Source organism: Acipenser ruthenus, chromosome 10, assembly GCF_902713425.1.
Source record: "Acipenser ruthenus chromosome 10, fAciRut3.2 maternal haplotype, whole genome shotgun sequence".
Classification (NCBI taxonomy): domain Eukaryota; kingdom Metazoa; phylum Chordata; class Actinopteri; order Acipenseriformes; family Acipenseridae; genus Acipenser; species Acipenser ruthenus.
This window is the reverse complement of record NC_081198.1, coordinates 12,275,696-12,289,842: the sequence shown is the minus strand read 5'-3', so window position 1 is coordinate 12,289,842 and position 14,147 is coordinate 12,275,696. Positions and strand designations below refer to the sequence as shown.

The following is a 14,147-nucleotide window of genomic DNA, read 5'->3' as shown; positions in this document are numbered from 1 at the left end:
AGCCACATTGCCATGTGGTTTTTTGAAGGAGGATTTTAACTGCCTCCCTGTCACCCACTATTCTATACACACACAAACACACACCCCCGTATTCACATACCACTATACATTTTAACTCGCCTGTGATACATAACCCAAACTATACAAAATAAACCAAAATACACCCAGGGGTGGGGTGACCCCGCCACAGAGTGCCATATTGTAAAACTTATTATAAGACTTGTGATAGTGTCCAATTTAAGATGTTATTAGTGTTTACCAGTACATGTATTTCAATGAGCTCTTTGTCAGCATTTATCTTTACTAATCTACCCTATGAAGTTTATATTTCTTGGCACGGTTACAAGTCGGCTCTCGTTTGAAGAAAATTTGCCTTGCAGGCCTTTTTTTGCTCTAAATTTGACTGCCGTTTTATTTAGGTTTTGCAACATACTCGGATATAGGTCACTGAAACTTACAGGCAATGTGTTGGAAGCTTGCCCTGCAGCGTCAAGCACCTCATCCAAAAAGTGTTCCTAGAGGTGCTGAAAACATATTACAGTATTTAGGCTAACTAATCAAATCCAAGTGGGTTACTTGAAAGGAGTGCATTATCAAATAGGAAATGTAACCAACAGATATGATGAAAGGAAGATAACTGTAGTTGTTTAAAACAAGCAGACAGGCTCCTTACTAAATGATTACAGGAGTGGAAAAGATTTTAGTTTGGGTTTAAAACTAAAATTGCGAGAATGAGGAGTAGAAATTAAAAAAGAATATTTCGAACAGTCAGATGTAAAGTATATGTTCAAATGCAGATTCCTTTCATTCAAATAATGACTTTTGACATCATAAGATAACAATAAAAATAGCCCAATAGTATCCAGAAAAATTGGCGTTTTGTAATTTTTTTTTGTTTTAGTTTCGTTTTGTTTTTTGTTGGTTTTTTTGACGAAGTGTAAAAAATATCCTAAAAAGCTCAACCAAAGAAATGATTGGAAGAGCAAATCAATTTTAGCTTCATCGAATAAAACAGTTTTGAATGTGTTTCTACAGTAAGTTAAAGATATGTTTAATGGATACTCTCATGTTTATGACTTGATGTTTGTTATGAATGTCAGTTTACCAAAAATAAAGCTGCTTTTTTAGTTTTACTATGCCTAATATTTACATTTAACTCTTGGCAAATTGGTATGATATGGTTTTATTATTGTAAATGCACAGTTAACATAAATGACCTTACCTATTATATTTCAATATACATTAAAAAAAGATATGGGGGGATTGATGACCTCCATTGTGCTAAACAGGAGGAATATTTATTATATATAGGGCTTCTGTTTTTCAGGTTTTATAAATTGTATTTTCCGGTGCTTATTTTTAGCTATTTTCGAGTTTTATGTAAATCGGTTTTTTTTCGGGGCTTTTGTTTTTGCTATACTGTATGAAATTAGAGTTTTCGGTTACTTTCCAAAATGCTCCAGCGTTTTTTTTTTTCTGTCAAAATATGTATAGTAACTCGACAGTACTTGCACACTTAAATTGTACCTTCTTTCCTTTGCTGTCTTCCACAACGAAATCCCTATGGTCACAGGCACATTCTTCTGGGGGTTTTGTGTGTAGGCATTTTTGTACATTTTGCCACAGTTCTGTTTTAAATCCTCCGTGTCTTAACTGTAATACAGCTTTAAATCCCGCTAATAAGCCTCCATCCTGATTATAATCTTGTTTTAAATCTCACAAACTGAGTCTCCAATAGAAATGTAGGAATGTGCTGTCACTCAGTAGTTGGGGCAGGTTTAAAGTATTCAGTACTAATCAATAATAGATACAGGAAGGCGGGACATTGCCCAGCAGCACAGGGAAATGTATTTATTATTCATTTTGTAGCAGGTTTTTTTTTTTTAAATGTGAAAAGGGTAAAGTCAGTGTGAGTAGATTAACCATTTCCACAGTTTTTCCGGTGTTTTCCGGTGTTTATTGGCTATCCACCGATTTTAATTTTTTGGAGGGGGTTTTTCGGGTATTATCGGTTAAAACCGAAAATCAGAAGCCCTAATTATATATCATATTCATAGGCTTGTACAATAGATTTGAATCAGTTCTGATTTATTAATATAGTAATTAGCAAGGTTGTATCACAAATTACTCAATGTTTTGTCATTTCCTGTATGCACAGAATTCCCACTAATAACAAACAAAAGGACAGGTATTTTATAGCACCATTCAGATGATTTCAGGGGCAGCAGAAAGTCCTGTATTTTTGTCTTATTAATGTGGAAGAAATCTGTCAAACGTTTATTTTTTAATTTGTTGTTGACAGCTGCCGTATGCTATTCTCAGCCTACAAAAAAACATAAGAACATAAGAAGAACATAAGAAAGTTTACAAACGAGAGGAGGTCATTCAGCCCATCTTGCTCGTTTGGTTGTTAGTAGCTTATTGATCCCAGAATCTCATCAAGCAGCTTCTTGAAGCTGCTTGCCAAAACAGCTTCTTTGCCAAAACAGTTTCTCTATAATTACCAAATAGACATATTAACAAAATTACACCTCTTCAATTGTTTTTGAGTATTTTTGTTACACTTAAGAAGGATGCTAAATAACAACAACTGGATCTAATGGGTGTTTTATCATTAAGAGCGACTTACCATTATGTGATTCTTGATTGCTTGTGCTTGTATGTGAAGCCCAATCCCACTCCAACTAGTAAATAATATAGCATGATTATATCTCAGTAATGAGCTAGGGTTGTAATATATTTATTTCTAAAAAACACTTCACTGTGAAGCCCTACTGCATTTATATGAGTATTAACATTTTTTTTGTTGTTGTTGTTCTGATCATGAAATATTATTTAAAAAATATCTTTGAACAACAAGCCTGCTTTATTTATTTGTATATGTTCAGATGACAGTATAATTGGAACCACTTTTGTTAAGTAAATTCACTGCATGGGTCTGAAAATAATAGGTGCTTCTACATCCATTATTAAGCTGTTCATAGAAAAATCATTGAGTTTAGGCAGTGGCAATTGGTGATAGACTGGGCTATGAGGGTATAATAAATGAACTGTAACAGCATTGGGTGACTCCACTAAAATAAATAGGGCTTCTACAGTAGTTAATACAGTATTGGCTAGGAACCTACACATTTGTAAGCAAAATAGTTGGCCTTTGACAAGAATACAGAAACAACCTTAAAACTTGAAACTGATGACAGCTTGTCCATTGCTGTGATATTGAAAAATCAGCATAATTGAAACAGTTAGTCGTGTGTTATATCATCAGAGATTCTTAGATACTGAATACGGCCATCCGCAGATACAGCTTTGAGAAGGGGATATAAGTTTAATTGGATCACCAGGAACCAAGGGTTTGAGTTCTGGGGACCACTTTAAATGTGCAAGCCAAGAACACTCATTTAAATGTACAATTTTAATAGCCATTCATACAGTGACCAGCTAAATCAAGTGGTTATAATCAGGATTAAGATTCCATTTGAGTTTATTTTACAATATAACAGTTTTCATTGAATTAAAGTTAAAATGTGTGCTTTGTTCTGTAACTCCAATACCGAAAAGCTGTTATCATTCGCTACCTAAGATGCCAACAAGCTTACAGAAAATGTCAATGTTACATTATACAAGCTTTGGTCCAATTCTGAAAGATACATTGATTTCTTTGAGGGCACACAAGACATGGTTAAGCACTGGGCGACAGAGGCATACTGTACAAGTACAAGACCATTTTGGGTTCATAATAAATAAATACTATGTTTAAAGAATACTGTATACTGCATATCAAATGCTTACTGAGGTCACACCTATGGAGAAAATGCCACAGGACTTTGTTTGTATCTAAACTAAAACCTGGATCAAGTACTCCTGCGTGTAATGAAGAAATAAGGTTAAGTTAGTATAAACACAGGAAATATAAGTGAATAAAGAGTTGTGAAAGCCTGAGCTGCTAAGCAACTATAAATACATACAGCACTATTCTGCTATTATTAGCCACGTATGAACAAAAGGAGTTTGCTGCAAATAGAAATGGGAGAAAAAAGCATCTGGCAAAGTGTTTAAAGATTTTGTTTCCATCAGTTCAGACTAGTTATAGAAATCGTAAATATGTTGGTATTATGGGATTTGTAAAGAGGATCCCCTATTGTTTTCCATGGAACATAATGCAAAGACATGTAAAGTGGCATGCTGCTTTAAAAGATGCTTTCTAAAAAAACAGTTCCCTTCTTTTGGATAAGGGACTATAAATGTGTAATTGGTATTCGTTCTGTGTATTTTAATATAACTGAAGTGTTTGTGTCTTGGCAATGTATTGGCTGAGTTTATGCTTTGTCAGTATCATTTAGAAAAAAAAAAAAACTTGGACCATTCTTAGATTTAAAAACACTTTTGTGAAAAGTCAGAATATACTGTATGTATTTTCTTTTGCCTTGCAATATAATAGTATTTTTAAATTGAAGGCTTACTGTCAAAATACATTAAACCAAAAAAAAAATCTGAAGATTTTGAGCAAGAAACAAACCAAATAGTGTAAACATTCAATAAACGTATGTACGATTTCAAATTTAAATTACATTTTTTAAAATATTTGTATACCACAAATTACATTACCTTTAAGAGTGTGTAACTACCTATTTTGAATATCTTGACGAGCAGTGTCCAAAGTTTTACTAAAACACTCCTAGTTGCCTTTGCCAGTTCTTTGAAAATGCTGCCATCATCTGCAGTGCACAGCGTGGGAGTCGGAAACAGATGTTCACGGGACAATACCATTTGTTGTCACTGTCGATACGGTGTGGCACTTTTCCCATCTGTAATTGTTCGCAGATTGAAAAGAATGTAGGGAATGATTCATGCCCAGAGAGAGATCACCTCAGCATTGTGGCAATGGCTGATTGTTTACAAAATAGGATGTAGAAGCCAAGGTTTTCTTCAGCCATACCACACAATAGACATCTCGACCAAGCCTATATTGTGTAACAAATATATATTGTAATTATTTAATAGCATGTTTGTATAATTTGTTTTTAACACAATACATTGTGTATTAGTGATTTGTTGTGCAGGTATTATTTGAAATTGAGATTGAGCCCTGGCATACGTAATATTTCAAATGTTTGTGTTGATTTTTTTTTTTACTTTGAACCCTGTTTTTTCTGTAGCTTGCTTTTCTCATTAAGATATATATGTTTAATCGACTGTCCACTTAAAGGTTGGCGTAACTGTTTATTAAAAAAAAAAAGAAATAGCTAGCTTATATTAAGTCCTGAGTCCTCATCCGTGCAGTCATGCAAGACTTTGACACTTGACGTACAGCTATAATATTTATTTTCACCATTTTATAACCATTGGGGGACACTTTTGAATTATAAAAAAGAGTAGCCTGAAATGACAATTCCAGACTAGCCATTAAGTCAGGAGGACTGTATTAGGCTTTTTCTAGGCCTGCACCCAGCAGAGAGGCAGAGCATTATGGAAAAAACAGCTGCAGGAAAAACTAGCAATGTATTAAAGGCCTTAGAGGGCTTTGAGGTAGCAGTGGTTAGACCTAAACCTCTTATCTCGCAGTGTGCCCTATAAAACTATAGCATATGTAACATTCCATGGTCAAGAACACAATAAAAATTGGATTTCCTAAGATAACATTTAAAAAACTGCACTTTTTTTTTTTTTTTTTTACTGCTTATTTTGGTTATACTTTGCCAGTAGATTTACCAGGATGGTCTAGGAATAAAACAGCAATTTATATTTAGTATATCACAGTTAGATGATATAATAGTATAATATGATACCATCTAACTGTGATATAAGATGGTATAATGGTATAATAGTAAAATGAAGTGTTCATTTATTTATACATACTTTATATATATATATTTCTTTCTTTATATATATTATAAGTTTATTTCTTTGTAGTAGACTATTATAACTAAAACTGTACTCAATTGCTGTTTTTCTTTAGTTTTTTTTTTAAATTTATTAATATACCTGAAACATTTTGTTTTAAATCCAATGTATGATTTTGTCATTTTAATATTCTGGTACTTTTACTATATTAATTTGATTCCAGAGCAGGTCAATTATTCTATATTCATACAAGAGGGCATATAAATTAAAATAAATTAATAAGGTGTTTTAGGTCTGATCTCTGTACTTCTAGAAAATATATATTCGGTGTTGTCAGTGAGGTCACCCAGCACACTTCTGAAAAACTGCCTGTGTGAGTCACTGTGCCTTTGGCAGAGATTTGTAACCATGTTCCTGGTCCATTGCATTTGAATTATTCTACAGGCCCTCTGCTTTACATTAGCATCGGGAAAGAAGATGAACAGGGGAAGGGAGCAGCATCAAGGGCAGGGGCTCCTCATGAAGGACAAGGGGAAACAGGTGGAAGGTTAATAGCTCTGGAGCATATCCACCAGCCGCTCAGGTTTGATATATGGGCTTCGGGCGTACTGCGGGCACAGGCTTCCAGAGATATATTATTTCATTTGAGGAGCAGTATTCTAGTCCCCGCATTAGTCCACTGATAGATGATCCCCCTCTTCCCAGACTCTACAATTGGAGATGGCGTGTGAGTTTTTGTAAGGCCGGCTCCCTTGCATATTTTGTTCTGTTGAGCTCTCTTTAACCTCTCACACATGCAGCCTCAGCAGTGGGCTCTGGGCAAGCCTCTTGGCAGGCTGCTAGATTGTTTCGGTGTTGCTATTTCAGTGGTAACAATATCTGTTTGATCAGGAGGTGATACAGCAGGAGTGAGGCTCAGGAGGCCTCTGTTCATTCATAAATAATTTGGTCATTTGTGTTTCTGTCACAAAGGGTAGAAAGGGTTCTGTATTTCAGGATGTTATGTGCCCTAATGAAAAAGTCAACTGAGCATGTTTATATTACTGTTAACAAAATTCTTGTTATTTAACTACATTCATTTAAATTGGATTGAGGTGTAGACTACTTGAATCAGTGTTATTAATATGAGGTAGCCCTTTTGCAGCAGTGTTGAAGGGGGAAAAGGTGTAGATTGAATTAGGGTGGCCAGTCAACCCCACTCATAAGATCAAGAGTGTTTACCTAACACGACAACCTAGACAACACAAAGTACCCATGCAGTACCCTACTAATGAAGTGAGACTTTGACAGTAAAGAAGGGGCAGAGAGCCTTGCTCCGTGCCACAGAGAATCAAAGGTTAGGAGGAAGGAAACGTGTGCACTTGTTAAAAGGAAAGATTTAGGGGCTGAAATCCTACAGAGAGACATGCAGGAGGAGTGTTAGCAGGCAGGAGAGTCTGTTCATCCACTTGTTGCTTTGATGAGGGATAAAAGGCTGTCATGAACTACAAGTTCCTGGCGGAGAGCTGATAGACTCATCCTGGCAAAGAGACACACATCCCAGGGTTCACAAGGGCTGTCCACAGGGAATAAGCATTTTTACTGGTTCTGGAGAGCACAAGATCCTCTTGCAAACATTCACTCCTGAAGAAATCTGTCTTTTCTTTTCTGAAGCTCAATTCAAAGCCTTGCAGACAGTATTGATGCTGCATTTATCAACAATCCCATTTTTACCGGAAACATCGCAAATGCGGTATTAAATAATGATTAGGGTCTGAAAGCCTTTTTATTGGCAGGTTATGCTGCCTGATATAAACTGGCCTTAGAAAAGTGCCATTAATGGTGCCTTGAGTCTTGTGTAGCGGCAGTGTTTTAGTGCTCTCGGGTTTTTCTGAGAGCAGGAGTCAAAGGAAAAGGCAGAAAAACTTTGTAATCCATACATCTTCCATTTACTTACATTAACAAGTTCCAAAACCTTTTTTAATCAATTGATTTAAGAAGTTTTAGTGTTTTAAAGCAGATTGTGACCTTTTTTTAAGGATGTACAGATAAGGATTATTAATAATTATTAGTTTTGTATTTCTTTTAAGGACCTCTGATCAAGTTCTTTAAAAAATAGTGTTCATTATATATTTATGTACACTTAAAGATTTCTGTGTAGAGATATTATTTTTTATTGCTGTTATTATTGCTATAAAATGCTAATATAAATAAGCGTTGAATTAATAAACTATCAGATTTAAACCTTAAACCTTTGTTTCTTTTTTTTGTTCTGACTAAATGGGCAGTAGTTGTTTTGGGTGTCCATTTCAGCAGTGTGCCGACTGAAGTTTCCTTTCTGTTAACACATACACATACATTAAGGTATTGTAGTCACCACACGGATCACCCATTATTATGTAATTAGCCCATTGAAAAGTAATTACACCCATTTCTACAGACTTAATTCTCTGTGTTTAATTAAATCTTCACTAGTCTGCCAGGGGTCAGTGTCGTGTCAGAGGAGTTTGTCACTGGCTGTCAGCAGGTGTCTGTTCACATCTGTTTCTGCCATCTATTTACTGCTGACTATTTTAAGAGCAGTGCTGCAGAAAAAGCTAAGACAATAGATAACAAGAGAGACAAGCAAACCAGGGAACACGCAATGTGAGCTAAAAGAAATATTTATACAGTGTATAGCAAATTTGTTTGTGTTAAGTAACATTATATTTTCTATCTATCTATCTATCTATCTATCTATCTATCTATCTATATATATATATATATATATATATATATATATATATATATATATATATATAGTATAAGGTGTCTCTGCTATGACAAAGTTCTTTAGTATAATTTTCAAACTCGTATTTTTGCATTTGTAATTTTCAAGTTGCATTTGTCATGCATTCAAGCATTGCTTATGGCCATCTATCCAAACATATCTTTTGGTGATTTTTTGGAGTGCCCCCACGCAAGTTATTACAGCATAAACTTGGTACAAATAGCAAAAATTCAAATTTCAAGGGGGTTTAATGACCAGTGGTGGGACTTAAAAACAAATGTTTTTCACATAAGACTGGTTCCTAAGTTTCTTACAGCAATACTTACATTTTAGGACCCACATCCCCTGCAGGGTAAAGGGTTAGTCTGAAGTTCGAATAAAGCTCATAAGTTACCCCTCGTCTGGCAATTTGCCAGAAGTGAGTAGGATGATCCTGGTATTTTTTTCTGAAAAGCCTTATTCAATACGAGTAGAACGAGGTGCTACACATGATGGTAGCATCTAAATTGCACCTAGGGTGATTTTTCTGGTCAAGGTCCCTTTCTCACTTTAGGTTGACCTTTGCAAGGTCACAGGTCGAAGGGGAAATTAAAAAAAAAATAATGGCTATCATTTCGGAACTCGGAGTGTCTGAAAACCCCCAGATGAATTTTTCTAGGAAAATCTGAGACAGACGGGCAACGGCACTGGTTGAGTTGACATGGAATGACCGCTCTATATTGTGGGCGATTAAATGAATAAGGTTCTTGTAAATCAGCACTAGGGTTACATATTAACTGTTGCATTATGTGTGATGGGTTACAAGGCAAGGACATGGCTTAACAGAGTTCAAAGCTAGAGGTCTGATTAATAGAAAGTAGAAGGAGGCTTTATATAATACTTTTTTTAACATGAAAAAGAAAAAATAGTATTGTAATCTACAGCATATCAGCCTCTCTGGTAATGTATTAATAGAAAAAAAAAGATGAAATAAACAATCCAAAAATCACATAAATATAACTGCACACTTTGTTATGAAGAAAGCATAAATTCCTACATCAAGTAAAACAATGCATTCAATAAAACATGTCTCCTGACAGGCTCGGTTAATGTGGAACAGTTCCTTACAGATTCACGAGTGCACATTGCTAAGAGATCAATACTCCAAGTCTGCAGTTAGACCTCATTTAAAATTTGCAATGCATTATTTTCTCACTGTATATCTGTAGCAGGTTACTTTAGGGAAATATTTCTCCCATGCCTGTATGTATATTAGGAGCCTAATGTTCATCTGAATAATTGATTCATCTGGGTCTGTTTTTTGGTAATTAGTTGATAGCTTCTTAGCTGTAAGCCATGGAATCCCTTGTTGGAGGCTTATAGGTCATTTTTTAATTATTATGACCACATAACTAAGGCACTACAATACTTAACTCAAAAGGTTTTAGCTGCTGTCAGGCTTAAGTTTTCCCACTGCAAGAAATCAAGGAAAATCTATTCCTTTTTCTCACACCAACATTTGCTCCCATTTCAGACATAGCTTCACTAGATTCACTACAATGCTGATTTAGGTTACAGGGGGTTCCATGCGCCCCATTTATAGAAACTTCTTTGTTTTTTAGACAAAGACGTTTCTTCACTTGTGTTTATATTTTAGTGTTTAAATGAGTGTTTAAATGCATGGAGGAGCTCAGCTTAGTGTTCATAACAGAAGTGGCCCACAACGCATTCACCAAAAGAGGCTTTTCATTTTAATAAAATGTCTTAAGACCTTGAACTTTGAACAGATAACTGTATAGTTTGCTTAGATACTAATATCCCTTTTTTATACTTTTCAGCAGGTGCTTGTTATAAAACTTCATAAGTGCCAGTTATTCAAATGCAATTCATGACAGACTCAACGCACCTGTTTTGTTAAAACCTAAATCAACACGCATTCATCATGAACACACATTTATTGATAGGCCGTGTGTTTTGATTGCTGTTGAATTAAATTGGAAGCAATTGAAGGATCCTTGATCATTAAGATAAACAAGTATCATGTTGTCAAATAAAGCAGTAAACTGAAGACTTTGAGTTAATTAGACTATACATGAATAGAGTGTTTGTGATAGTCAGAAACCTCTTCAACCTGGCAGACAAGGGTATCCTCAGAGGATACACCATTCTTATTAATGGAAGGTCAGAACCTTTGCTTTTCAGTGTGGTAAGACTGGGTTCCTATAGAATATAGGAAGGTTAAGGGTTACACTCTGGAGTCTGTTAATGCGGTCACCGTGGGAACAGATCAATCTCCATGCTTCAGTTGTATTGATCCGCCAGTCCATCAGCCAAGCCCTCCCACAATCCATCAGCTTCAATGTAAACAGAGATTGATAGTTTCTGACCCTGTGGAGCCAATCAGGAAAGTCTTAAGACATAGATTCAGTAGAATTTCATGTCCCAATGCCTGCATATACTAACCTAGGGCTGTGCACACCTGCGTCATGAGTTATGAGGACCTCCAGTGCAGGCTTTCACTGATATATACGGGCATGCGAGCAACACATTTTCCGCTCTCCAGATGCTCATCAAAGCTTATTGACTGTTCTTTCAGCAAATAGTTTGTAAAACTATTACAAGTGTGTATATATATATATATATATATATATATATATATATATATATATATATATATATATATATATATATATATACATATATATATATATATATTTATATATATATATATATATATATATATATATATATATATATATATATATATATATATATATATACATATATATATATATATATATATATATATATATTTATATATATATACTACTGTTTTTAATTGCAGATAATTCTTCTGGTTTCTTCAGAATGGAATAGTGTAATAGGTGCTGGTTACCCTAAAAAGGTCTTGAACAGATACAATAATGACACAAATATTTTAAAACACTTTGACCAAACACTAGGAAAACTCCAGTAACTGTCAGCAAGGTGTACCACATACAGATGTTATAATGCTCCGTTCTTTAACTGCCCTGTTTATCTATTACACAGCAGATTATTTACAAATGAGTGCAATTGCCAGCGGTGTTGATTTATACAGTGTGTTAATAAATAAGAAGTGAAGTTTATTGTATATCAGCAATACAAATAATATTTGAGTGAAGTTTACTGTACAAGTCCCTGGGGTGAGGCATAGAGAAATGTCACAGTTTGGCCCATCAGCTAAAGTATATAACACATCCAGGGGAATAGACTTGAAGTACTATAGGTGAAACAAGACTCTCGTCTGCTGCTCGTTAAGAAATAAGTTGCTCTGAACTTACTTGAAAAACACTAATATAAATACATGTACATACTTAATATACTATACTTACATACAGAGCATACTGAAATCAAGTCTACACTGCATGAAAACTATATTTTTAAACTGATATTGACTTAAAATCACAAAGTGTGTTTTTTTTTACATGTGTAATTATAGCTCCTTTAAGTAGTTGCTAGGAATAATGCATCTTTTATGGTTTTCTGTGACTGATCAGTCAATGACTACAGCAGAATACTGTAATGTAAACATTACAGTACATCCATTAAAAATATATGGGGCAACATTTTTTCAGAGAAGAGGTTTAGTAATATTTTTTTGAGCCTCTAACACGTTCCACACTCAGGCCTTTCAGGAAGGCAACTGTGGAACTGTGGAGCTGTGGAGCGCTTATGCCGAGAGGATTCTCTGGGGTAATAGTGTGGTAAGAGAACCATCCTGTTCAACAGTCAGACTGAACACATAGCTCAGAGTTTACTTACCAACATCAGGGATTCTTAAAGAACAGAGACCCAAAGTATGCTAGGATCAGAAAACATGTTCCCATAGTCAAAAGCAGTTCAATATACAGATAGCTAAAGAGATCCCTGGCATTAAAGTCTCAGCTATGAATGAATTCCTTTGAGATCTGTATCTATTCCGAGAAGTCAATACAATGCTGATCATTTTAACAATGGTTATTGATTATTTGAAACAAGGGTATTCATTATAATGTGTGGAGATGCGGTTCACATGCAGTCAAAATATGTGTTCAGTTTACATGAAAGAGAACAGTTGGTAAAGTAAAGAATGTTGCTTGACTTTTGGCTCACTGCGTATTCACAACCTGAAGTATTTGCACACGATTGCAACACTGGAAATTGAATATGGCCTGTGTTTTCCCACACAGGGAGGTGTGTAATCAAGTGTAATCCAGAATGCATTTTACAATGTTCATCATATAGCCTCTATCCTACACAGTACTTACAACTTTTAACAACCAGCAATGTGAACTTTGGACACATCTTAAACCTGCTTGCAAAGACAGTTTCTAGATGAATTTTCCATGGTGGTGAAATCAGTTTAGGATGCAGATAAAAAATAAAGGAGTGATCATTATCTAAAAAGTTTTAAGGTTGCTTTATCTTTATAACAAACTTTAGATTATTATTTTTTTTTAATTAAAATAATTTATACTCTGCAGTGTAAATCCTGGTCCATTTTGTTCCTGTGATTTACAGCTAGCAGTTAATTGGGACAGTTAACATGTTTTTGGTTTTCATTTCAGTGTAGACCCAAGTAAGCCTTGGATTGAGCACTCTTGCCATCCTCTGTGGTCGTGTTTAGGCTTTGTGAAAAGCTAAAACAACTGCCACTGTCAAAATGATTATCCAAACTTTGAAATGTGAAAAGAAACAGTAGAATAAACACAGTGCCTTAAATAAACTGAGGGGTGAAAACTCTGTCCTTGTCATTTGTGCTCTAAACATGACTGTTCATAGAGGGGCTTTACTTGTATAAGAGCAACACAATACAGTGAATGCCAGCTATCACCACTTACAAGAAGGTAGTTTGCAACCCTGAATACTTCTTGCATGCTATGGGCATGTTCCATCCACCAAAATAGAATGTGAGCACTAGAGTTTATGCCCATCAAATCTTAATTGAATAAGATGCTTTTACTGTGAATCGACTTTTTGTTTTAAAATGTACAATAGCTGGCTGTTGATATTATCTGGCTCATAGCAAAAAACAAACACTACTTGCAACTGATTTAGCAAATTTCTTGACTTAACAGTAGTCTAACATCTAGTCTACAGTAGTATTTCACTGAGGGGGGTCCTATTTTTGAGCCAAAAGGATAAACATTGTTGGCAGAATATCATTCTTGGTCTACAGGGAGGTTGCGCAGACGAGATAAGAGAAACAACAAAATAGTGTTTCTGGGGAAAACAGGAACAATTTGACATTTGTCCACTTTTTTGTGCACACTCTTTCCAATGCGTTCTTTCTTTTGATGGCTACAGTGTGTAATAATTAACACTCTGCGGTGTGAAAAGAACGCTGGCACTGACAATAGCACTGTTGTTCACCTTCTTACTCCCTGTGTTCTAACATCAGCATCGTACCTTTCTTGGCACAGGGAGCTGACTTTGCGGATAACCTGTAACTAAAATCATTATCAATAATAAATGATTGCACAGGGTGGTGTCACCTGGAGAGAAAATTAATTAGTAACACTGACAAATGGAGACATATGTCCTGAGAGCATCC

The 14,147-nt window shown here is 35.2% G+C and overlaps 1 protein-coding gene across 1 annotated transcript in view; it reads left to right on the top strand.

Moving 5' to 3' along the window:
- LOC117407159 (nuclear receptor subfamily 5 group A member 2-like) overlaps positions 1-14,147 on the top strand; it is a 48,936-nt gene that overhangs the window by 13,017 nt on the left and 21,772 nt on the right. The gene's annotated exons all lie outside the window — the stretch shown is intronic.